The sequence below is a fragment of the Leopardus geoffroyi genome, chromosome D1 (assembly GCF_018350155.1).
Source record: "Leopardus geoffroyi isolate Oge1 chromosome D1, O.geoffroyi_Oge1_pat1.0, whole genome shotgun sequence".
Classification (NCBI taxonomy): domain Eukaryota; kingdom Metazoa; phylum Chordata; class Mammalia; order Carnivora; family Felidae; genus Leopardus; species Leopardus geoffroyi.
This window is the reverse complement of record NC_059329.1, coordinates 36526211-36553928: the sequence shown is the minus strand read 5'-3', so window position 1 is coordinate 36553928 and position 27718 is coordinate 36526211. Positions and strand designations below refer to the sequence as shown.

Sequence of the window (27718 nt, the reverse complement as noted above, 5' to 3'; positions counted from 1 at the left end):
ATTTGTATTTTAATAAAAGGTAGCTATGAGGGATTGTTTTTCAAACTGATCTGTCTAAAGACATATTCTCTCAATGTTTCCAGTTACTTCCTTTCTCTTTTTTGATGGAAGTCAAAAAAAAAAAAAAAAGGACTTATCAAATATAATTGAGTTAATCGGTGAGTAGTCATCAACTAATTCTTTCATTGTCTCATTAACTATTGTCTGAGTTCTATATCATTTTCTTTGCAACATAACACATTGACAACACGGGAAGAGTTAGGCTAAGTTGGAATATTTCTAGAATACCTTAATGAGATGAAGGATATTAGGGATATTAGGTGTGGAGGCCACTTCCAGGCAAACAGGCTTGAGCAGTGAAATGCAGAAAGGACCATGATGACTGATGAGGTTTTGGGGTGATGGGGTTCATGGAGTCTGGAGCTGATGGCCAAAAAAGAATCCTTGAAGTCGTCTTTGGTGCAAAGGGTGATTTTTTTAAAGCATGGGAACAGGACTCTGAACCCTGTGGAGAGAGTGATTATATATTTGGGAGTTGGGGAGGTAAAGTCAAGAGGAAGTTTTCAACGGGACTCTCATATGCTAAAGAAGACTCACAGGATCCCTGAAGCCTAGCCATTGTTAAGCTAAGGTTGTTTTTCTCTCTAGCAAAACTAAAACAGTAGGGAGCTCCTGGAGAAAGGTTTTACTCTGCCAGCCTCAAGTATTTGTCAATAGGCTGAAGGTTATAAAGAAATTTAATTTTATCTGTCATTTCCTTCTGCCTTTGTTTCCCACATTAATGACCACTTCGTTGAATACACACAGGCCCATCAGGCAACCCATCCGGAAATATCCATAGGCCCTAACTAACCAACTAAGCTACTTGCAACTAAACACAGTTACCAAAATAGAGAAAATTCCATACATCGCCATAACTCCTCATCTTCATTCCTTAAAGGCAGTCCCCTCCTACTGCCTCATTGCAGACAGCCTCTCTTCTGCTATTCTGCCCACCACTCCCTTGCGTTGTTTCAATAAATTTTTATCTCCTTTGTTCTGCCTCATATGAATTCATCATCCATGTAGTGGCTTCCACCCAATAGTTGCCTCATATTTGGAGTCTCCCATGCTATTGAGAGACACCCCACTAGGCACCACTGATGAGGGAACTTGGGGCAAACTGAGGGCGACATACAAGCTGACACCAACCCCCCGACCCAGGTGGAATATGTGTGATATTCCTTAGACACTCCTGGCTACCCAAGAACAAAGGAAAGGAGTTTAAGTGCTTGCCATGGTAATGTGGGAAAGTAAGGCAAATGAAAAATTAACTTCCCATACTACCCATAGCCCATTGACCAGTTCATGAGACTGGAAGAGTGACCTCCTTCTAGGAGCCCAGCTGCCTCAAGAATGACACTTTGCTGGGGGCAAAAGACAACCTTAGCTTAACATTATCCCAACCTTGAGGATCCTGTAAGTCTACTGCCTTTATCTCAACTGCCCCAAGATATATGCTGGCAATCATACTCCAAGCTTATGCCCTTCCTGCCCCCCGCCCCCACCATATACATCTAAAGGGTCTCATGACTGAGATTCTATTAAACAGTGATAAATGGTGTTTCCCTAGCAACAGCTAGCCCCTCCATGTCCTGGAAACCTTGTTTCCAAAATTCCTTAGAGACTTACTCTATTCCTGATCTCTTCCCAACCTGAGCATATATAATGAGTTAGCTGTCAGGACCCCCAATGCAGCTCTTCCTGCCCATGGGTTCTGCCCATGCTTTAATAAAATCACCTTTTTGCACCAAAGATGTCTTCAAGAATTTTTTCTTGGCCATCAGCTCCAGACCCCATGAACCCTCCATAACCCCAAAACTTCATCACCGCATTAGGCATATTGCTGATAACTTTTTAAATAAGGGGCGAGAAAAGGCAAACCAAAAGGTTATTACATACAGCCATGGGAGATTTGGAGTTTGGAAATTACTCTTTCTCCAGAAAAATAAACATAACAATTACATTGAGAAAGTACTGACTGTATGCATTCAATGGCTAAAATAAAAGTAAACATTATTCATTGTTTTAAAATTCTCAATAGAAAATTACTGAGGTGTTTCAATCAATCAAAAATGGCTATTTAAAATGGCTTAAAAACAAAGGATGATGTTTGGTATGTTTGACAAGATCAGAGAAGATTCTAAAAATGTCTATTTCTTCCTAGTTTATTGTCTGTGGATCTAGAAAAATCCATTATTTTATATTTGTCTTCAAGGATTTATTAAAGGCCTAGGAAGACATCGAGAACTGGGAAAAGAGCTGTCAGATTGTTTTATAAACAGTTTTCATTTATGTTATTTTAAATAATCTTTATGAAAACCTGGTTAGGACAGTATTATTAATTACAGGTGAAGGAACTGAGGCTTGCTTATGAGCACATAGTCGAATACAGAGGGATTTCTGCACCTGAAATCCACGTGTTGTTCCTTTACTCACTGGGAGAGTTCTCAGAAAGGAGATTGAATACACGAAACAAGTGAAAAGCAAATGGGTGGAGGAAGCTAAGGAGGCTTTTTCTTTCCTTTCAAACTGACATGTAGCTAAGACAAGGGAGTGGGAGGAACGGATTGAAAAATATTCATCGTGTTTAGGATTCAAAATAAATTGGCAGCTCCTTGAGGAAGTAAAAGGAGGATAACGTAGGGAGAATACAGAGGCTACAGAATACAGAGGCTGCTGGGGATTCATTAAATGTGGTTTCATTAGTCACGCATGGCATGTGCACTGTCTGTATCTTAGGTGCTTTGGAGAAGGAGTTCAATAATCTTTCCAGTAGTTTCATTTCTTTCAGGATTTTTGTGTCAGTTACTCAGATGGTATTTGGTTTTTGCATAAGGCGAACAGAATAGTCCAAGGACTTGTTTTGTGGGAAACACATGAACTGGAGAAATGCCAGATGAACCCAGTTCACATTTAATATTTCCCTTATTTAGTCTTACTGTCTAAATCTAGGTCGGTACAACCTTTCAAGGAGATGATTTAATAATATGTGTCAAATTCTTTTAAAATGTCCATTTATTGTCTTTACTAATTCTAAGATGATATACAAAATAAATAACTATACAGGTGTGCAAAGATATACAAGAATATAACTGCCATATATCTATGCTTACAAAACATTAAAAGTAACTAAGATATAGAAGAATAAATAGTAGGTTGGTTAAATAGATTATTGTATATATCTATAAGATAAGTTACTCTAGAATCATTGATAATTATAATTGAGGAATGTATTTTTGACAAAATATTACTGAGAGGAATAGCCAGTTTCAAACATTATATTCTGGTTTTCAATTATCTTCTCCATGGATATATACTTTGAGAGCGATAAAGCCTCAAATATAGGTACCAAAATCTAACAGAAGATTCTCTAGTGGTAGAATCATTGATTGTTTTAAGACTTCTTTATCCTTGAATTTTTTAAATTTTCTTCAGTGCACATTGATCACATTTTAACTTTTAAAAAGGGTAAGAAGTAAATATATGAAAAAATTTTCCCACTATCTATGAGTACCATTTGACATATAAAACTCAATACTTGAGATATTGATAAGAAGCTATGACTTGCAATGCATTAGCCAAAATGGCACTTGCAGAATCCAGTGATTCTATAACCTAAAAGGCTTTCTTACTCCCAAACCAAAATTTGTATAGCATTTTTGCATATTTGGTTTGTATATTTACACTGAGTTTAAAGTACCCATTTAAGTCATGTCTAAGGTCAGCATAAATATTTGACAACTTTTGATAATTATTATTGTTGATGTTGACAGTATTACTGAAAATTTTTTTTCCCATCATTCTAACATTATTATCAGCAAACTGTAACTGACAGCATACATGATTTTTTTTGCCAAGGTCTTGATTGTTTTGTAAAATGAATACACACATTTCAACCCATTATAGGCAAAGTAAATTCCAGAAGTTCTAGTGAAAACATCAACATTAGAAAGAAAAATTATATGAGGAAGGTTTAATTCAGTGACTTTAAAGTATTCTAAAATATTTGATATTTGAATACCAGCTCCTCCTCTTGTGAGCTGAGCTATGACAGGACAAGTGATAAACTAGCTTGATGTACCTAGCCCTTCTGAGATGATGGTTGGTCTGATGTGCTTTGGCTTGCTCAGCAGCTGAATTAGCACAGAGATTCTCATTTTATGTTTGCTTCTTTGTTGGTAATATGGCTTACTTTTTTGACACTTCCTCTGTTACCACGTATGTGTTGTAGTTTATATATTACATGCTGAGTTTTTAACACTGATCTACATTTACCTTGATCTATTTCGTAAATATTATGACATTTAAAATTAACTGAAATTGGACAAAGTAAATTTTTCTTCTCTAAAGTTAATGATACAACATTTAAGTCTTCTTCTTTGGTGATGTTACAGCAAATACTCTGCGCCCAGGAAGAGACAAGTGGCAAGCACCTAGGGAATCAGAAAAGACTGTTTATTTCGCAGGGGTGCTGGCCCAGAGGAGTCACCTCCAAATACTGAGCATCCGGTTCGGATTTTACGGATCTTTTATACATATGTGCTTCCGAGTTGGGCGGGACTAGTATAATCAAGCTTCTGTTTCCTGGCTGCTGGCTGATGGAAGAGGCAAGCAAGATTGCAGAAGCCAAAAGCATGCAAGGGGAGTATCTGGGCTCGGACATCTGGTTGGCCTTTTTTATTTGCGTTTACCAGCTTTTCTTCTCAGTTATGCTTCACCAATTTTCTTTGAGTTACAAGCATGAAAGAAAAAAAAAAAGAACGTATAGAAAAATCTGCATAGAAAATGGGTGACTTGGACTTAAATGTGTAACTTGAAGTGAAGAAATTCAGTTAATTCCTGTTGATTTGTTAGTGTCCCTTCCATACTGACTGAAAGTATTAGAGCCCAGAGTAAGTTTCTCTTGAGATAAAAAAAAAAAAAAAAAAAAAAAAAAAAATGCCTCTTACTGACTTATAAGTTGGTGGTAAAATGTTTCTAATTCTAAGAGAAAGAAAAGAGGTGAAGAGGGGATTCATGGAATGTGAAGTTATATAAAGGTAGTTATGATTCCTATATCAGTTATTGCTAGGCTTGTTTCTTTGAACAGGCTACTTTCCCCCTCTAATTTTTATCTCCCTATCTATCAAATGGAGAGAATGTGTCACTTATAGTGTTGGGAAAATTAAACAAGGTATTTCATGTAAAGACACAAGTATAGTGCCGGGTATTTAGCCATTTCCTTTCTCTCTAAATTTTTAAAATGCTTTGGGTGAACATGAATTCATCTTCATTGCCAGTATCATATTTTGTTGTATTTAGTAGGGAATATATAATCTTTTACTAGTCTGGGATTGTATTAAATTTGGAAACTCAGATCTGCCCATCAGCAGTGCTCCTGGCTACTTCTAGTTTGCCATTTTATCTCCTTTGCTTTCATGAGACCCTGTTCTTCTTCATCCTGTGATCAGGTGCAAGTCTTTTGTCTTTACAAGGCTGATTTTGCTTATCTGCAATATGAGAATATTAATATGTAATTTACAGGGAAATTGTGAGACTTAAATGAGTTAATTTATGTAGGGCTTTATATATAAAGAATTATGCAATTATACTGCTATGGTATTGCTATTATCATATTTAATGCTTAAATCTTCTTTTTTTTTTAATTTTTTTTTTCAACGTTTATTTATTTTTGGGACAGAGAGAGACAGAGCATGAACGGGGGAGGGGCAGAGAGAGAGGGAGACACAGAATCGGAAACAGGTTCCAGGCTCTGAGCCATCAGCCCAGAGCCTGACGTGGGGCTCGAACTCACGGACCGTGAGATCGTGACCTGGCTGAAGTCCGACGCTTAACCGACTGCGCCACCCAGGCGCCCCATAATGCTTAAATCTTCTAAAGAGACAGACTGATCAGAATTGAGAATGTTGACATATGTCAAATCATACAATTTACAGAGTGAAGCCCAAAAGAAGGAAGTAAATTGAACTGCCAAAGTGGTATGTGTGAATTATTGAGCAAAGCAGCTTAGTATAGCCCTACTAATCACATAATTTAAGACAGAGGAGTGCAAAGGGACAGTGGGCAGGAGCAATGGCATCCTGGTTCCAGCTCATAATGGTTCTTGACAGCTGATTGTGCTCATATCCTTCTAATTCCAAATTTAGTGACCTCATACTGGTAGCTTGAACTTGCCCATGCTGGAGCATTTCACCAAAGAAATGTTGACACTAAAAATTAGGACTTGTTTTGTTGTAAGACCCAATTGTTAAATATCTATCATGCCACTGAGCAGGAGCTCTACCTATGCCCACAGAAGATTGGTATTTGAAGATTAATAAAATCCACTGGAGTAATATACTGGCATACCTTAAGTTCAGTTGAGAAAGTAATCTTTTCTCTAACTTTAAGACATGTGTTATTCATTGGGGCACCTGGGTGGCTCAGTCAGTTGGGCGTCCGACTTCAGCTCAGGTCATGATCTCACGGTTCGTGGGTTCGAGCCCTGCATCGGGCTCTGTGCTGACAGCTCAGAGCCTGGGGCCTGCTTCAGATTCTGTGTCTCCGTCTCTCTCTGACCCTCCCCCGTTCATGCTCTGTCTCTCTCTGTCTCAAAAATAAATAAACATTAAAAAAATTAAAAAAAAAAAGACATGTGTTATTCATGACAAGATGAGTTTCTTTTATATCATATAATGAAACAGAGGATATAGACAGAGTAATGGAATACAGTTGCTTAAAATTTTCTTGCTTTCAGGGGCACCTGGGTGGCTCAGTTAAGCATCAGACTTCAGCTCAGATCACAATCCCATGGTTTGTGACTTTGAGCCCCACATTGGGCTCTCTGCTGTCAGTGCAAAGCCCATTTTGGATCCTCTCTCTCCCTCTCTGCCCCTCTCCTTCTCTCTCTCTCTCAAAAATAAATAAACATTTTAAAACTATGTAAAATAGATATCTCACTTTCAAAGTACAGTCATTAAGATTTTTGAGATATCTAATTGTCCTGTAAAAGCTTTACAGAGTGGCTTTTCCAACAGAAATTGGTATTTAGTACTTCTACTTTATTTGACACCAAAGAATCTTCTTTTTACTTTATGATTGTGTATCTAGCATATTTTTCAGACACTGAGGTATAATTTAAACTGCCTGTTACCTCAATGACAATGCAATTTGTTTCTAATTCATCAGGCCTTGGAAATTTTTATGTTTGAATTTATGGTTGGAAGATGCTTTCTTTGAAAGAAATATAAGGCCTAGATTTTGCATTCATTTCCTTTCTCTATATTCTGTTATACCACCATTATCTTACTTCATCTTATCATTAAAAGACTTCTTAAGAACACCAACAGTACTTAATATAATATAAATTCTTTTACAACCAAGATAGCAATCGGGTTGAAATTATTCTAATTTATATGGAAATTATTTTGACTCAGTTATATACTTAATAATGGCATAATAATATCACTTTAATCGATAGGAAAGAACACAAAGTTTGTTCCTATGTGTTGAATCATATTCTCCTAGTACCAAAGTTATTACCTGGTCCTAAGTTAGATACCTACAGAATATAAGTTTCAGGCTTTCAACTAGCAATTCAGTAACAAAGGCAATTGTTAAATAAATTAATGAAGTGACATTAAAAATATGTTCGCTCAACAAATGTACAGTAACTATATATCCATAGTTCTGTGGTGATACACTTGATTTGAAAGTCCATAGTACATGCTTTGTAAATACTTGAAGAAGAAGGATGCAAGAAAGGAAAGATCTTGGAGAAATAAAAAAAAAAAAAAGTGTGATACTCAGGACTTTCCTATAGAAAGAATAAAATTCCAGTTAAGGAGGTATATAGTCAGGGTTTTCCAGAAAAATATAACCAATAGGATATGTGAGAGAGATTTATTTTAAGGATTGCAGAGACTGGTAAATCTAATATTGGCAGTGTAGCCTGGAGACCCAGGTAAGAGTTGCAGTTCAGGTCTGAAGGTCATCTGTTAGAAGAATTTCTTTTTCCAGTAAGGTCAGCCATTTTTCTATTAAGGCCTTCAAATGACTTGATGAGCCCCATTCACTTGAGGGACCAAATATTCTTTATTAAACGTCTACTGATGCATATGTTAATGTCATGTAAAAATACCTTAACAGAAATATCTAGAATGTTTGACAAAATATCTTGGTAAGGTGGCCTACCCATGTTGGCACATGAAATTAACCGTTATAGGAGATGACACCTTAATTAAAATACAAAAAGTTAAGGAAAAGAACATAGTCGATTAATTGATCACAATTGTGGATTAAAATATATATGCTAAATGTTATAGGCACTGATAGAAAAGAAATACCACTCAGAATTAAATGTTTAGGAAATCTATAAAGATGTGTACAAATGGCATTCTAACATAAAAGCTAAGAATATCTTGTGGGATAGAGTGTTAACAATGTTAACGGTATAAAACTATTTTGAAACTGTTCCCTTGATGGGTTACATAATTTGGTTTAGGTACTACCCAGGACCACAACGGGTATCATCTGATTGACCTGAAGAGTCTGGGGGTAAGTTTCAGAAAAGATCTATCAGCTTTGAAATATATGATCAATCTAAGGTCAAACACAACATGGCCTAAAAGGAAAGATCAGATACACTATCTTATTATTAACTTTCTGCAAAATAGATTGGATGCTCACTATTTTTTTTAATGTTTATTTATTTTGAGAGAGAGAGAGAGAGAGAGAGAGAGAGAGAGAGCATGAGTTGGGGAGGGGCAGAGAGGGAGACACATAATCTGAAGCAGGGTCCAGGCTCAAACTGTCAGCACAGAGCCCAACGTGAGGCTTAAACTCATGAACGTGAGATCATGACCTGAGCCGAAGTCAGATGATTAACCAACTGAACCACCCATGCTCCTGATGCTCACTATTTAATTTAACAGATGAGAGCTTATTTCATAATAGATCTATCATCAGTATAAACAGTTAAAAGCAAAAAGACTCCATTAGCTCATCTTTAAATTGGGAATATTTGCCTCATGGCTATTATAAAGATAAATTTTAACATCTTTGTTAATTATTCTATTCATTAAAAATATTGATTGAGTGTATATTATGCTTGAGGCATTGTGCTAGAATTCTGAGAACAAATGAGAGAGACAAAATCATATATTCATGGAGTTTATAGCCTAGTTATGTCATCCATTCCTTTTTTATGAAAAATATTATATATACTGTAATGTAAGAATGCATATAATGTAATAGACAATTAAAAAAGGAAGGCATTATTCATACAAATTCTATTAATTTCCTCACTATACACAGACATACACAATATGTACACATACAGTAATCTGCAATACTTCTCTCACTGACCTCCTTTGGTTGTCAGAGTTTCAAAGTTACTCTTCAAAGTACAAAAATATCTTCAAGCTAAATAGTCCAATTGCAGAATCAAACCTCATGAAAAAATACAAAGCCTGACATTGATTTAATACCCAATTTGCCCTTGGGTGTGTGAATCACATTGGAGTGTGTTTGAGAAAATCATGTAGCACATTTATGATTCAGAAGCTTTGGAAGGAGGTTGTCCCAGACGAGCAAATGTGATTCAAATAATGCAAAATGCAAGAATGACTGCATAGGGAACATGTCCTAAAGACTGCTCTTATTCAGACAGGTTGTATTCCCTTGGAACACAGCATGTGGGAAACTTCAACTCCTAACACTGTGTGAAAAACGTGCTGCTCCCTTTCAGGTAGTTTTAATTGCTCCCCTATGGTTTGGCTGCACAGGAGACAGTGTTCTGAAGAAAATGTTCACCTTAAGCATTTGTTGATAAACTTGGGGTTTTCTCTTGACATTTATTATGGGATTCCTGTGGATATAATACAATCAGATGAGAATTTAATTCACATGCTGCTGGCATTTTCCAAACCTACCTCTATAAGGAATAGAACTACATTGCATTACATACAATACTGAGAAAGTAATGCCCTGACTAGTTGTTCATATATAAAATACACCTGTGCCCTCCCAACTTAAAATTTCTCCTCTTGTACATATTTCTAATGTGAGTGACTGTTACTGAAGACTTTAGAGTGTGATCTACCTGCACTTACTTACCCACACGAGTAAGGGAGTAAGTAAGGATGTCTCTTATAAGGTTGTCACCCATTTGGGTTGTTTCATTTACTTCAGAGTAGTGATGATAATTTTGCTATGAAAAATGGATGTGATGATAATGTTCTTCACCACGTATGATCCCTTGGGAGTATATTTTATATGCATGCATAATAGCATTGAGATTAATAGCACTGGCTTTGAATCATAAGTGGTATAGCTTTAAATCTTGGCCCTAATCCTCAGTAATTCTGAAATTTCTGCCAAGTTATTTAACATCTCTCAGTAATTATCCCAAGGTTGCTGTGTTAATTATATGCAGGAAGAATTTAGAACTGTGCCTGGCACAAAGTATTTGCTCACAAAATAGTACATATTAATTTATTAGTTCTGGGACATTTTGGAGGGTTGGGGGAGAACAGTAGTGTTTGGGTTTGCCAGTGACTATGTATAAAGACACTACTTAAAGCAGGAATACAAAGGGTTTGTTTCAGAAAGACTTTGTCGAGATTTGAATGTGAGAAGCCTAAGATTTGGATCAAAATTGTATATTTCTTAGGGGCAAAGCATACCGTTTTGAGAATATTCAAGAGATGCTAAGTGAAAAATCCTTTCATCCTTGGTTTATTTTGGGTAATTATAGTGAGGATATAAATTGCTTAGAAAATTATATTTCATTTGCTTCAAAGTGTTTTATTTAAAAGAATAATATCTATATTACTGAGGATACTCCTGTAACTATGTGATTTATATGTGAAGATGCCTGTAGTGAGTAATGTTATCACCCAAATCACATACAACAAATAGCTTTTATATTTTATTTGCATATTTAGGAATACACTGTGGAAAAAGCACTTCCAGAATGGAAGACTGAGGACTTCTGAAAATCCTCTCCATAAATGAATGAGAACAAAAGCAAATATTGCTAAAATCAACTTCAGAACTGGAAACTGCCCAAAGATTTATAACAATCTGAAAAGAGTTTATTCAAGACAAAAAGTATACATTATGTTAAGAACAGTGCAATTTGGAATATTTTAACTTGCCCTATTCCTGTTTCCTTTTCCCTAGCTCAGTAATAACTGTAAAATCCTACAGCAATTCCACTATTATCACAGTAATACAGTAAGACTTTGAAAACTAGTCTTGTAGTAATTAGTCCCTTGAGGGATTTGGAGCCCCCTCTCCCCTGCCAAAAGCCCTATCTTCAGATAATTGTTACTATATGACCTATCTGGCAGACTGTAGAAAGGCCCATTCTCTAAGACTGTTTTTATTTGTTCTGACTCAGAGCTCTCTCTGAAAGAGAGAGAATAGCTCTAAACCTAACGGCATGTTTAGAAAACAATTAATGACAATTGTTTAATATTGTAGCTACCTAAGGCCAGGGCTAACAAAAAGCTGATTAAAAACAAACAAACACTGGAGGGTTACATACTCAGTGGGGATTTGCAAACATCCTGTATATTTCTGGGACATAAAAAGGCCACGCATATGTCCAGGGCTTTGTACATGCCCAGGAAATACCCTAATTTCTCACGTCTGTATTACTTGAGTCTCCGCATAACCAGAAGGCTAAGGCTAAGACAGAGTTGTAAACTGTCTGGGGAGCATTGGAGGCATGCCTCAAAGCATACAGAAAACATTATCCAAATATATATTGTCTACATGAGTTATACTTAAGACTTAAAAGCACAAAAAGGGGAGGAGTTAAGATGGCACAGGAGTAGGGGGACCCTAAGCTTGTCTCATCCTGCAAACACAGCTAGATAGTTATCAAATCATTCTGAACACCCAAGAAATCGATTGGAAGGCTTAGAGAACAAAAACGTCAAATCAACGAGTAGAAAAGTGACCTCCTTTTGGAAGGTAGGAAGTGTGGAAAGTTGACTTGGAGGAGACATAACTGTGGATATTGTGGCAGGGAGGGGGCCCTGTTTAAGAGGCTACCATAAAGTATTATCAGCAGTGGAGCACAAAATCTGAACTTTTAGAAGTCCACTACCATGGGGAATATGCCTGGCTTAAAGGTCCTCAGGTGGCAAAGTAGGGTGGAGTGCCATGAGTGACAGCTGGCCTGAAGATCCTCTGGGTCACAAGAATGGGTGCTGCCAATGTGCTGCACTGTTCCCAGGCATAGAAGTGGGGACTCCAGCAGAGGGGAGTGAGACAGGGTGCTGGTTTTCTGTTGCTTTGCCATAAACTCCAAACCACTGCGTGGTGATGTAACCACATTCCTACCATGAGCCAGCAAATGGCAAAAACGCTGTAAGACTCTACCCCAGAGGAACAGCACCAGTCGGTGCTGTGGGAGTCCCTAAAATTTGGAGTTTTGAAAACTCAGTCTTGTGCCTGAAATTAAAAAAAAAAAAAAAAAAAAAAAAAAAAATTCAGATATCGGCAGGGTGAATGCCAGGTTGTGATGGAAACAGGGACACAAGAGGGGTAATTGGTCTTGCGTGAGGATTTTCCCAAAGAGCGAGGGGCACAAACTTTCAGCTCTGGGGCTGGAGACTGGGGTGCAACCATATCCATCTCACCATCAGCCTTCAGGGAATAAAACAGCACCACCTAGTGGAGGCTGGAGATGCTTACCCTAAGCTCCACCCTCTGTGCCCTGGAGGCACATTTCTACCAGGGCAAGTCCACCTGAGAATAAGCTCAATAGGTTCCACCACCAGAAGACCAGCACAAACAACCAACCCCCTGCACATCTACTGATCATGGCGGGCTACAAAGCTTCAGATCTAGGGAAATTAGTATCTAGCTTCCATTTTACTATTATTTTTTGTTTTTCTTATTATTTACTCAGTTATTGTTCAATTCCTTGCTCAATTTTTTTTTATTTTTAACTATATATGTTTATTTTACTTTTTAATTTTTTTAATATTTTGGATCTAGATACTTTTTTCTTTTTTTAATTTAATTTTTAGTTAGTTGATATACAGTGCAATATTTGTTTTAGACAAACTCAGTGATTCATCACTTACATACAGCACACAGTGCTCATCACAACCTGAATGGCTCCTGAATATCATCACCCATCTACACATGTCCCATGCACCTCCCTTCATCAACACTCAGTTTGTTTTCTATTGTTAAGAGTCTCTTTTGGTTTGTTTCTGTTTCTTCTCTTTTCTCCCCACTTCCCATATGTACATCTGTTTGTTTATTCAGTTCCACATTAAGTGCAATCATGTGATATATATCTTTCTCTGATTGGTTTATTTCACTTTTCATAATACATTCTAGCTGTATCCATGTCATTGCAAATGGCAATATGAAGTTATTTTTGATGGCTGAGTAATATTCCATTGTATTTATATACCACATCTTTATCCATTCATCATTTGATGGACCTTTGGGCTCATTCCATAGTTTGGCTATTGCTGATAATGCTGCTATAAATACTGGGGTGCATGTACCCCTTTGAATCTATGCTCATGACCACTAAACCAGCCTTGCAAGAAATTTTAAGGGGGATTTGAACGGGAAAAAAAGGACCAAAAACAAAAAAGATTAGAAAGGACAACAGAACATCACGAGAAACATCAACTCAATACAATATGATGGCACTAAATTCGTATCTTTCAATATTCACTGTGAATGTAAATGGACTAAATGCTCCAATCAAAAGACATAGGGTATCAGAAGAGGAGGTAGAAATATAAAAAGCAAAAACAAGATCCATCTATATGATGCCTACAAGAGACTCATTTTAGACCTAAAGACACCTGCATATTGAAAGATTGAAAATAAGGGGATGGAGAACTGTCTTATAATGCAAATGGATGTCAAAAGAAAGCCAGAGTAGCCATACTTCTATCAGAGAGACTAGACATTAAAAACAAAGACTGTAAGAAGAGATGAATAAGAACATTATGTCAGGGTGCTTGGGTGGCTCAGTTGGTTAAACCTCTGACTCTTGATCTTGGCTGAGGTCATGATCTCACGGTTCGTGGGTGTCAAGCTCAGTGCTGATGGTGCAGAGCCTACTTGGGATTCTCTGTTTCCCTCTCTCTCTCTGTCCCTCCCCCCGTCTTTCTCTCTCTCTCTTTCTCTCTCTCTCGAAAATAAATAAATAAACATTAAATAAGAACATTATGTCATAATTAAGGAGTCTACCCATCAAGATCTAACAATTGTAAATATTATACCCCCAACTTGGAGAAATCCAAATATATAAATTAATTAATAATAAATGTAAAGAAACTCATTGATAATAATACAATAATATTACTGGACTTGAACACATTTATAGCAATGGACAGATCATCTATGCAGCAAATCAACAAGGAAACAATGGCTTTGAATGACACACTGGACTGGATAGATTTAACAGATATATTCAGAACATTTTATACTAAAGCAGAAAAATACACATTCTATTCTAGTGCTCATGAAACATTCTCCAGAATAGATCACATACTGGGTCACAAATCAGTCCTCAAAAGGCACAAAAAGGTCAAGATCATACCATGCATATTTTCAGACCACACTATGAAACTTGAAGTCAACCACAAGAAAAAATTTAGAAAGCTCTCATAAACATAGAAGTTAAAGAACATGCTACTAAGAAATGACTGGGTTAATCAGGAAATAAAAGAAGAAATTGAAAGATTACATGGAAGCAAATGAAAATGAAAACATGACAGTCCAAAATCTTTGGGATGCAGTAAAGGCAGTCTTAAAAGGAATGTATATTGCAATACAGGCCTACCTCAAGAAGCAATAAAAGTCTCAAATATACAACCTAACTTGATACCTAAAAGGAACTAGAAAAGTAATAGTAAATAAAGCATGACGTGAAAAAAGAGAAGGGAAATAATAAAGATTAGAGCAGAACTAAATGATATAGAGAAAAACAATGAAGTAGGATGATCGACAAAACGAAGAGTGGGTTCTTTGAAAGAATCAATAAAATTGATAAAACCATAGCCAGACCTATCAAAAAGAAAACGGACCCAAATAGATAAAATCACAAATGAAAGAAGAGATATCTCACCCAACAGCACAGAAATACAATTATAATAGAATACTGTGAAAAATCATATGCCAACAAACTGGGCAATCTGAAAGAAATGGACAAATTCCTAGAAACTTACAAACTACCAAAACTAAAACAGCAAGAAATAGAAAATTTGAACAGATCCATAACTGGCAAATAAATTGAATCTGTTATAAAAAAAAATCTCCCAACAAACAAAAGTCCTGAGCCAGATAGTTTCCCAAAAGAATTCTAGGACACCTAAAAAAGAGTTAAACCTATTCTTGAAACTGCTCCAAAAAATAGAAATGGAAAGAAAACTTCCAAACTCAATCTTCAAAGCCAGCATTACATTAAACCAAAACCAAAGACCCCAATAAAAAAGAGAATTACAGGTCAACCATGATGAACCTGGATGCAAAAATTCTCAAAAAGATACAGCAAATTTAATTCAACAGTATATTAAAATAATTCTTCACCATGATCAAGTGGGATTTATTCCTGGACTGCAGGGCTGGTTCAGTAAAAGCATTTGAAGTAGGGATAGATGGAATGTACCTCAACATCATAAAAACCATATGAAAAAGCCCCAAAGCTAATATTATCCTCCATGAGGAAAAACTGAGATCCTTTCCCATATGGTCAGGAACAAGACAAGGATGTCACCTCTCACCATTACTATTTAAAATAGTACTGGAAGTTTACCCTCAGCAAGCAGACAACAAAAAGAAATAAAAGGCATCCAAATCATAAGGAAGGAGTCAAATTTTCACTATTTTGTCGATGACATGATATTCTATGTAGAGAACCTGAAAAACCACCAAAAAACTGCTAGAACTAATACATGAATTCAGCAAAGTTGAAGGACATAAAGTCAATGTGTAGAAGCGTGTTGCATTTCTATACACCAATAACAAAGCAGCACAAAAAGAAATCAAGGAATCAATCTCTTTTTCAATTGCACCAAAAACTGTAAGGTATCTAGGAATAAAGCTAACTAAAGAGGTAAAAGATCTATACTCTAAAAACTATATAACCCTTATGAAAGACATTGAGTAGGACACAAAGAAATGGAAAACCATTACATGCTCATGAATTGGAAAAACATTGTTAAAATGTCTCTGCTATTCTAAACTATCTAAACACATAATGCAATCCCTATCAAAATATCACCAGCATTTTTTCACAAAGATAGGAAAAATAATTGTAAAATTTTCATGGAATCACAAAATACTCCAAATATCTAAAGCAATTCTGAAAAAGAAAAACTGTAGACATCATCATTCTGGATTTCAAGCTATATTACAAAACTAGTCATCAAGACAGTAATGTTCTGGCACAAAAACAGACAGATAGATCAATGGAACAGAATAGGAAACCCAATAATGAACCCACAACTATGTGGTCAACTAATCTTTGACAAAGTGGGAAAGAATATCCAATGGAAAGAGACACTCTTTACAATATATGTTGGGAAAATGACTACAAAATGCAAAAGAATGAAACTGGACCACTCTTTTACACCATACACAAAAATAAATTCAAAATGGTTGAAATACCTAAATGTGAGACAGAACACCATCAAAATCCTAGAGGAAAACACAGACAGCAATCACTTTGACCTCGGCTGAAGCAACTTCTTACTAGACACATTGCCAGAGGCAAAGGAAACAAGAGCAACAATGAACTATTGGAATTTCACCAAGGTGAAAACCTGCACAGCTAAGGAAACAATCGACAAAACTAAAAGGCAACCTACAGAATGAGAGAAGATATTTGTAACGATATATCTGATAAAATGTTAATATCCAAAATCTATAAAGAACTTATCAAACTTAAAACCCCAAAATCAAATAACCCAGAAAAGAAATGGGCAGAAGACATGGATGGACACTTTTCCAAAGAAGCCATCCAGATGGCTAACAGACACATGGTATGATGCTTAACATCACTCATCATCAGGGAAATACAAGTCAAAACCATTATGAGATACTACCTCATACCTTTCAGAATTGCTGGAATTAACAACATAAGAAAGAACAGATGTTGGTGAGCATGAAGAGAGGAGACCCCTCTTACACTGTATGTGAGAATGCAAAATAATGCAGCCATTTTGAAGGACAGTATGAGGGTTCCTTGAAAACTAAAAATAGAACTCTCCTATAATCTAGTAATTGCACTACTAGGTATTTATGCAAAGGATCAAAATCGCAGATTCAAACATGCACCACAATGTTTATAGCAGCACTATCGCCAATAGCCAAACTGTGGAGAGAGCCATAATGCCCACCAACTGATGAATGGATAAAGAAGATGTGATTTACACACACACACACACACACACACACACACACACACACACACACACACTGTGGAATATTACTCAGCCATCAAAAAGAATGAAATCTTGCCATTTGCAATGATGTGGATGGAACTAGAATGTATTATGCTATGCCAAAAACGTCAATCAGAGAAAGCCAAATACCATATGATTTCACTCATATATGGGATTTAAAAAACAAAACAGATGAACATATTGGAAGGGGGGAAAAGAGGAGAGGGAAACAAGCCACAAGAGACTCTTCATGATGGAGAACAAATTGAATGTTGATAGAGGGAGGTGGTTGGGGAATGGTCCAGATGGGTGATGGGTATTAAAGAGGACACTTGTTGTCATGAGCACTGGGTATTATATGTAAGTGATGAGTCACTGATTTCTACTGAAACCAATATTGCACTGTATGTTAACTAACTAAATTTCAATAATAAATATAAGAGCACAAACAGGCTAAAACCCTGGAAAAAGATGTACTATGCAAATTATCATCAAAAGAAAATGGTGTGTTTCTATTAATATGAAAAAAAGTCAACTTGGGACAAAACTTATTAAAAGATACCAAAAAAGGATATTTTGTAATAAGAAGTGTATTCATCAGAAAGATATACAATTATAAACATATAGATATATAAGAAGAAAGCCCCAGAATATATGAAGTCAAAAAAGAAGCAAAAGGTGACATAGACAACTCAGTCTAAGAATTAGAAACTTTAATAATCCACTTTTAAACTGGATCTAACAATGATGTACAAGATTAAGAAATAGTGGATTTGACCAACACTATAAACCAACTAGACCTAACAGACATCTATAGAATATTCCACCCAAAACTAGAGTACACATTCTTCTCAAGTCCAGATAAACATGATCCAATATAATCTATATGTTAGGCCATTACAAGTCTAAATCAATTTAAAATAATTGCTTTCATACAAAGTACATATTCCAAACACAATGAAATGAAATTACAAAAAAAGAAGAGAAGGAAATAAATCTGTGGAAACTAAGTAACAGATTCCTAAATTACTAGTTTATCAAACAGAAAATCAGAAGGGATAATAGATTGGGAAATCAGAAAATACACTGAAATGAATGAAAATAAAAACACAACATGACAAAACTAATGTTATATGAGTAAATCAGTATTTAGAGTGACATTTATAGCAGCAAAAGCCTATAATAATAAAAAAATCTTGAATTAGTAATGTAATCAATCACCTTCATATACTAAAAGAAAAAGAGCTCAACCCAAAGCAAATAGAAAGAGGGAAATTGATAAAATAAAATAAAGAATAGAAAAACAGGGAACCCTGGGTGGTTCAGTCAGTTGTGTCTGACTTCAGCTCAGGTCATGATCTCAAGGTCCATGAGATTGGACCCACATCAGGCTCTCTGCTGACAGCTCAGAGCCTGGAGCCTGTTTCAGATTCTGTGTCTCCCTGTCTCTCTGCCCCTCCCCTACTCGCACTCTCTCTCTCTCTCTCAAAAATAAATAAGCCTTAAAAAAAAGAAAAACAAAAGAAAATATCAACAAAAGCAAGACTTTTCTTTAAAAGGATCAATAAAATTGACAATACTATAGCTACATTGACCAGGATAAAAAGAGAAAAGACTCAAATTACTAATTTCCCAGAGGAAGAGGGGTTATCAATACCTAGTTACAGAAATAAAACAATTATATGGGAGTCTAATGAACAATTACATGCCAACAAATAGTATAACCTACATCAGAAGAAAAAACTGAAAAAATCAAAACTGACACTGGAAAAACCAGAAAATATGAATAGAGCTACAACAAGCAGAGTGATTGAATTAGTAATAATAAAAGTATCCCATATAGGGAAACAGTCCCATAAAGCCCATAATCAGGTGGCACCAATGTATATTTTACCAAACGTTTAAAAACAATTGATAACAATTCTTTACAAACACTTCCAAAAATAGTAAATATTTCTAATTCATCTGTGAGGCCAGTATACCATTATATCCAAATCAGGAAAAAATATAACACTAGGAAAAACAAAAAGTTCAGGCAAATATCCCCAAATCTAGACGCACATGCATACACACGTGGCTCAAAAAGAAGGAAACCGAATTGATCAACATATGAAAAGGATTAGACTGTGACCAAGTGGCCCTTATCCCAGAAATCCAAATTAGTTTAATACATAAAAATCAATCAATATAATATACCATGTAAAAGAATAAAGAATAAAACACTACATAATCATTTCAATGGATAAAGTAAAAGCATTTGGAAGATCCAACAGTCTTTCATAAAGAAAATTCTCAATGGGAATTGAAGGAAATGTCCATTATCCAATCAAGGACAAAATGTACAAAAATGCCACAGTTTATATTGAGTGGTGAAAGATGAAAACGTCCCTCCTAAGATCAGGAATAAGACAAGGACATCTGCCTTATCTCTTCTACTTAACATTCTATAGGAGGTTCTAGCCAGGACAATTGGGCAAGGGAAAGAAATAAAGGCATTCAGATGGGAAAGAAAGATGAATAACTACCTCTATCTGCAAGTGACATAACCTTATATATAGAAAACCCTAAGAAATCTGGTAAGAAATCTACTACAGCTAATGAATAAGTGCAGCCAGTTTGCAGAATACAGTTTCATATACAAAAAATTAATTGCACTTGTATATACTAACAATGAACAGTCCGACAATGAAATTAAGAAAAATCCCATTTATAATAGAATAAAAAAAGATGAAAATACTTACGAAAAATTTAAGAAAGCTGTACCACACCTGTATATACATATATATATATATATGTATATACATATATATATGTATATACATATATATATATATATACATATATATATATATATACATATATGTAATTTGAGGGAGAGAGAGAGAGAATGAGCAGGGAGAGGGGAAGAGGAAGAGACAGAGAATCTTAAACAGGCTCTACACTCAACACTGAGCCCAATGTGAGGCTTGATCACATGTCCCTAGGATCATGACTTGAGCTGAAATCAAGAGTTGGACACTTAACTGACTGAGCTGCCCAGGCACCCCCAAACTGCAAATTAGATTGGGAAGAAACTTTTAAAAGATCTACATACGCGGAAAGACATCCCATACTCAAAGATTAGAAGATTTAGTATTGCTAAAATGTTAATCTCCCCAGATAAAGCTATAGATTCAATAAAATTTTATCAAAGCCACAGATACCTTTTTTTTTGAGGGAGAATTAATCCCAAAATGTGAATAAAAATTAAAGGGAACAAGAATATTCAGAATAATCTGAAAAAAAGAAGAATCAGTTTGGAGGACTCAGAATTTTCAATTTCAAAGCTTAATACAAAGCTTTAGTAATCAAAACAGTATAGTAGTAGCATAAGGATAAACACTGAGATCAATAAAATAGAACTGAGAGTCTACAAATACAGTCTTACAATTACAGTCCATTGATTTTTGTATTGTCTTTTAAACAATGGTACTGTAATTGGATATTTACATGGAAAAAAATGAATTTTTTGTTGGACTCCCTAATGTATACCATATAAAAAGATTAGCTGAAAACAAAACAGAGACCTAAATGTTAGAGATAAAACTAAAAAAATCTTAGAAGAAAACATAGATATAAGTTTCTGTGACCTTCAATTAGTCAAAGGTCTCTTAGATATGACACCAAAATTATAAGCTATCTATAAAAATTGTATTTCATCAAAATTAACCAATATTACATTGCAAAAGACATTGTCAGAAAAGTGAAGTGAGTCCATAAAATGGAAGAAACTATTTTCAAATCATATATCTAATAAAGGACTAGATTCAAGAATATATAAAGAACTTGTACCTTAACAATAAAAGCACAGATTACACAATTTTTAAAATGGACAAATACTTGAACACTTTTCCAAAGAAGATATGCAAATGACCAATAAGCACGTGAAAAGATGCTTAAATGCAATAGTCATTAGTGAAATTTACATCAAAAGCACAATCAGATTTTACTTTATACACAGTAGGATGGCTATAATAAAAAGAGGGATGACAATTGTTGGTGAGGATGTGAAGAAATCAGAACACTTGTATGCTGCTGGTGGGAAAATAAAATGGTGTAGCCACTTTGGTAAACAGTCTGGCAGCTCTTCAAAAATGTAAACATAATTAACATATGAAGCAGCAATTTCACTTCTGAGAATATACTCAAGATATTCAAAGCATATGTCTACCTAAAGGCTTTTTCATGAATGTTATAGCAGCATTATACATAGTAGACAAAAGGTGGATCCACAAACTGAAGAATAGATAAGTAAAATGTGGTATATCCAAACAAAGGAAAATTATTCTTCTAGTAAAAACAAAAAAAATGAAATATTGATCTATGCTACAACATCAGCGGAACTTGGAAGCATACTAAGTAAAAGAAGATCACACATTGTATGTATTATATGACTCCATTTATATCAAATACTCAAGTTAGTTAAATCTACAGACAGAAAGTAGATTAGTAGTGGCATAAGGCTGGGGGGTACAGGTTTGGGGGAATAATAAGAGTCATTGTTGGTTCCTATTCAGGATGCCAATATAGGAAAATCCTGAACTTACTTCTTCCCATGGACACACCATACCTAAAGCTACATATGGAATAATTCTCTTTGATGAAAAAGCCCCCAAACTAGCTGAGCAACAATGTATTAGGCAAATGAGAACAATTTTAGATAGAAGCAGGTGTGAGAGGCTGAGATACAGTCTCACCGTAAATCCCATACCCGGCATGGCAATCCATAATCAGGAGGGAACTCAAAATCCTCAGCTTCTCTCAGAGAAGTACAGGGTTTCAACCCCACATCAAGCACCCCAACATTTAAGATCTGATAGATGAGCCCCCAAAATATTTAGCTTTGAAAGCTAACAGAGTTTGTATCCATAAGATTTAAAGGGCTCACCTTCATGGATTCATGTAACCCAGTGCCCAGTGCAGAGGCAGCCAACTGAAAAGCACCCACATTTTCTGTGAAAGAGGTTTCTTTGCTTAACTTAAAGCATCAGCCTAAGGCATAGATACCTAATTTAACATACATCTAGGGCCTGCTGAAATACTCTCCAGGGATAGTGAACAACGGGTGCTATCTTTGTGTTCTCCCTCTCCCTTGTTCCAATGAGCTAATATCTCCTGGAAAGGAGTTTGCACCCTCATCTGGTGCCCTGAATTTTGTGACAAACCACCCAGGGGACAAATCTGAATTGCCTGGTTTCACTGGCCAGTGGAGCTTCTACTCATGAGTCCCATAAGACTGTAACCGACAGAAAAAGAGTTTCTAATGAGCTACCGCTCCAGGGTATAGCAAAAGGCAACAGATTGGGGAGCCCAGTTTTTCTATGAAAGAGCCCTATTAGCAGGCTTCTAATTAAACACACATCTAGAAACTTAACTATAATCCTCTCAAGAGATGTTGGAGGGCAGGTTCTATTTTTGCACTCTCCCTTTGCCATGCTCCAGAACTTTTACACATGTCTGGCACCCCAGTTTTATGGCTGCTACTAAGAGGATGCCCCTTTATTGTCTGGTTCTGGTGACCACTGGGGCTCATGTTTCAGAATCCCATGGGACTGTGACAGAGAAACATTTGTTGGCCAGCTACCACCCCTAGGGTAGAGTGCAGAGAGCAAACTGAAACACACTGCCGGTCTTTCTGTGAAAGAGACCTATCTGCTTATTGTGGAGCTTTGGCATGAGGGGTAGGCTTCTGGTTTGGCACACATCTACATGCCTACCTAGGTGTTCTCTGTGGATAGAGGCTGGTAGACAACAACTATGTGCTTTACCTCTGCCTTATCTCAGGTTGCTAATATCTCCCAGAAAATGAATGTTTCTACTCAAGTGGCTCTTCATTGTTATTAATGATGCCAAGGGGACAGCACTAGAAGACTTGGCTCAGGTGACCAGAGAAAAATACACTTGTCATCCCACAGGACTATGTATTATTTATATACTTTAAAAATGCTGCTGTAGATCTGGCTTCCTGAATCTGGGTGCTAACTGAGATCCTCCCATTTGGGACACAAGTCTTGGCACAGCCTCAACTACTGGGAGCCACTGAAAATAAAATAGGCTGTTGGATAATCACAAAGGTTTGACAGAAAACCAAGAACTAGGACAGGGTTAAACAATATTTCCTGTATGAGGCTACTCCTTCAAGATTATGAGAGGTGATAGTTTTATGTAATGTATAGAAACCAACACATAGAATCAAGGAAAATGAGGAAATAGAGGAATATAATCCAAACGAGACAACAAGACAAAACCTTTGAAAAAGACCTTAAAAAAATGGAAATAAATGATTTACCTGAAAAAGAGTTCAAAATAACAGTCATAAATTCAGGAGAAGAATAGATATATACAGTAAGAACATCAACAAAGAACTATAAAATATAAGAAAGTACCAAATAGGAGTCACAGAGCTGAAGAATACAATAATTGAACCGAAAAATACACAAGAGGGTTTCAGTAGCACACTAGAAGAAGCAGATGAAAGGATAGGTGGACTCAAAGACAGCATAGTCAGTCTCGTTCGGTCAGAGTGGCAAAAAGAAAAAAAGAATTTAAAAAATGAAAATAGCTTAGGGAACATATAGACAACATTAAGCAGAACAGTATTCACATTTTTGAATCCCATAAGGAGAAGAGAGAGAAAAGGGGACAGAAAACTTGAAGGAATAATGGCTGAGAACTTCTCTAATTAGGGAAAGGAGGTAAACATCCAGATAGATCCAAACAGTTCCAAATAGGATGAACCCAAAAAGACTCAAACCAGGATATATTATAATTAATGTGTCAAAAGTTAAAGGTAAGTAGAGAATCTTAAAAGTAGCAAGAGGAGGGGCTCCTGGATGGTTCAGTCGGTTGAGAGTCCGACTTCGGCTCAGGTTATGATCTCCCGGTTGACGAATTCCAGCCCCGTGTCAGGCTCTGTGCTAACACTTCAGAGCCTGGAGCCTGCTTCAGATTCTGTCTCCCTCTCTGTCTTCCCCTCCCCCGCTCATGCTCTGTCTCTTTCTGTCTCAAAAATAAATATAACCATTAAAAATAATTTTAAAAAAGTAGCAAGAGGAAAAACAACTTGTTATGTACAAGGGAATCCCATAGGCCTATCAGCAGGTTTCTTCACAGAGGTTTAACAGGCTGAAGGGAGTGCCACAATACATTCAAATAACTGGAAAAAAACAAACAAACAAAAAACTATCAACTAAGAATACTCTAACCAGCAAAATTATCCTTCAGAACTGGAGAGAGAAAGAATTTTCTAGATAAGCAAAAGATTATGAAAATAATTTACCAGGTGCCTGAGTGACTCAGTTGGTTAAGCATCCAACTTTGGCTCAGGTCATGATCTCACGGTTCATGGGATCTAGCCCGGCATTAGTTGGGCTCTGTGTTGACAGCTCAGAGCCTAGAGACTGCTTCGGATTCTGTGTCTCCCTCTCTCTCTGCCCCTCCGCACTCATGCTCTGTCTCTGTCTCTCAAAAATAAATAAACACTGAAAAGAAGCTTTAAAAAAGAAAAGAAAAGAAAACAAAAGAAAAGAAAAGAAAAGAAAACAAAAGAAAAGAAAAGAGAAGAAAAGAAAAGAAAAGAAAAGAAAAGAAAAGAAAAGAAAAGAAAAGAAAAGAAAAGAATTTACCAAGGTGCCTGGGTGGCTCAGTTAGTTAAGCATCTAACTTTTGGTTTTGGTTCAGGTCAAAATCTCATGGTTTATGAATTCAAGCCCTGCTCTGGGCTCTCTGCTGTCAGCACAGAGCCTGCTTCAGATCTTCTGTCTCCCTTTCTCTCTGCCCTTCCCCTGTTCGCACAACTTTCTCACTCTTAAAAATAAATAAACCTTAGGGGCGCCTGGGTGGCGCAGTCGGTTAAGCGTCCGACTTCAGCCAGGTCACGATCTCGCGGTCCGTGAGTTCGAGCCCCGCGTCAGGCTCTGGGCTGATGGCTCAGAGCCTGGAGCCTGTTTCCGATTCTGTGTCTCCCTCTCTCTCTGCCCCTCCCCCGTTCATACTTTGTCTCTCTCTGTCCCAAGAGTGAATAAACGTTAAAAAAAAAAAAAATTAAATTAAAAAAATAAATAAACCTTAAAAAAAAGGAAAAAGAAGAAAGGTGTCAATCCCACAAGATGATATAATATTTGTAAATATTTATGCTCCCAATATTGAAGCATATTAATATATAAAACAAACATTAACAGAGCTAAAAGGGGAAATAGATAACAAAACAGGAATAGTAGGGAATTTTACATACCACTTCCACCAGTGGATAAATAATCTAGACGGAAAATCAGTAAGAAAACATCAGCCTTAACCATCGTGTTAGACCAAATGGAATCAACAGGTGTATGTATACAGAACATTCCGTCCAAAAGCAACAGAATACAGTCTTCTCAAGTGCACATGGAAAATTCACCAGGATAGATAGTATGTTAGACCACAAACCAAGTCTTAATACATATAAGAAGATTAAAATCATATCAAGCATCTTTTCTGACCACAATGATATGAAACTAGAATTCCATTATAAGAAAACTGAAAATTTCACATATATGTGAAGTTTAAATGACATGTCATTAAACAGTCAATGGGCCAAGGTTGATATCAAAAGTGAAATAAAAAAATACCTTGAGCCAAATGAAAAACGTGAAGAACATATACCAAAACTTATGGGATGCAGCAAAAGCAATTCTAAGAGGAAGCTTCATAGCAATTAATGCTTACTTCAAGAAACAAGAAAAATCTGAAATAAACAATCTAACATTATACTTCAAGAGATTTGAAAAAGAAGGACAAACAAAACCTGAAGTTAGTAGAAGAAAATAGTAAAGATCAGAGGGGAAATAAATGAAATAGAGAATAAAAAGACAACAGAAGAGATCAATGAAACTAAAAGTTGCTTTTCTGAAAAGATAAGCAAAATTGATTAACCTTAGCTATATTCACCAAGACAACAACAACAACAACAAAAAGAACTAAAATCAGAAAGGAAAGAGAAAACATTACAATTGATACCATGGAAATACAATGGGTCATAAGAAACTATTACGAACAAGTAAATGCCAATAAACTGGACAAATTAGAAGAAATGGATAAATTCCAAGACTGAATCATGAAAAATAAAACATCTGAACAGACTGATTACTAGTGAAGAGGTTGAATCAGTAATCAAAAACCTCCCAACAAACAAATCTCCAGGACCAGATGTTTTCATTGGTGAATTCTACCAAGAACTTAAAGATTGGGGCACCTGGGTGGCTCAGTCAGTTAAATGTTGACTTCAGCTCAGGTCATGATCTTGTGGTTCATGGGTTTGGGTCCCATGTAGGGTTTTGTGCTGACAGCTCAGAGCCTGGAGCTTGCTTCAGATTCTGTGTCTCCCTTTCTCTCTGCCCCTCCTCTGCTCATGCTCTTTCTCTCTTTAAAAAATAAAATAAAAATATTAAAAAAATAATTAATGCCAATCATTCTTAAATTCTTCCAAAAAACAAAAAAAAAAAAACAAAAAAAAAAAAGAATTGGAAAAACCGCTTCCAAACTCAGAAGGATGGGCAAACTGGGTGAAAGAGCCAAAATATACAAACTTCTCATAATAAAATAAATATGTCATGGAGATGTCATGTACATCGTGGTGACTCTAGTTAATAATACCATCTTGCATATTTGAAAGTTGATAAGAGAATAAATCCTAAACCTCCTCATCATAAGGAAAGAAAGCATGTAGCTATGTATGCTGCCACATGTTAGCTAGACTTATCATGGTGATCATTTCACATTATTTAAATAGCAAATTATTATGTTGTATATCTGAAACATAATGTTATATGTGAATTATACTTCAATAATTTTTTTAACTAGTTAACTAGTTGGACTTAATGTAAATAGCTAATGAGTTAACTACAACAGTATATTGACTAAACTTAACTGTAAATGCTAATTAAACTTATGGTGATCATTTCACAATATACACAAATATCTAATCATTATTCAGTAAATCTGAAACTACTATAATGCTATATGTCAATTATATCTCAAAAAAAATTAAAGAAGAAATTGCTAATGGGATTGTGGTTTCCATTGTGGGAAATAATTCTAAAATTTATTGTGGTGATGGTTTTACAACTCTGTAAATAGAGTGAAACCATTGAATTTCACACTTCATGGTATGAACTGACTCCAACACATTTCTGTGTGAGGGAATTGTATATATGGATTTCTACTCTTTCCTTCAGACAAGGAGTCAT

General features: G+C 36.0%; 1 long non-coding RNA gene across 1 annotated transcript; it reads left to right on the top strand.

Annotated features, from left to right (window-relative positions):
- The first annotated feature begins 8522 nt into the window (after positions 1–8522).
- On the top strand, positions 8523–11277 carry LOC123602397. The gene is made up of 2 exons (XR_006714478.1): positions 8523–8577; positions 10968–11277. It is a non-coding gene; the product is annotated as an uncharacterized LOC123602397 (long non-coding RNA).
- The last annotated feature ends 16441 nt before the right edge of the window (positions 11278–27718 follow it).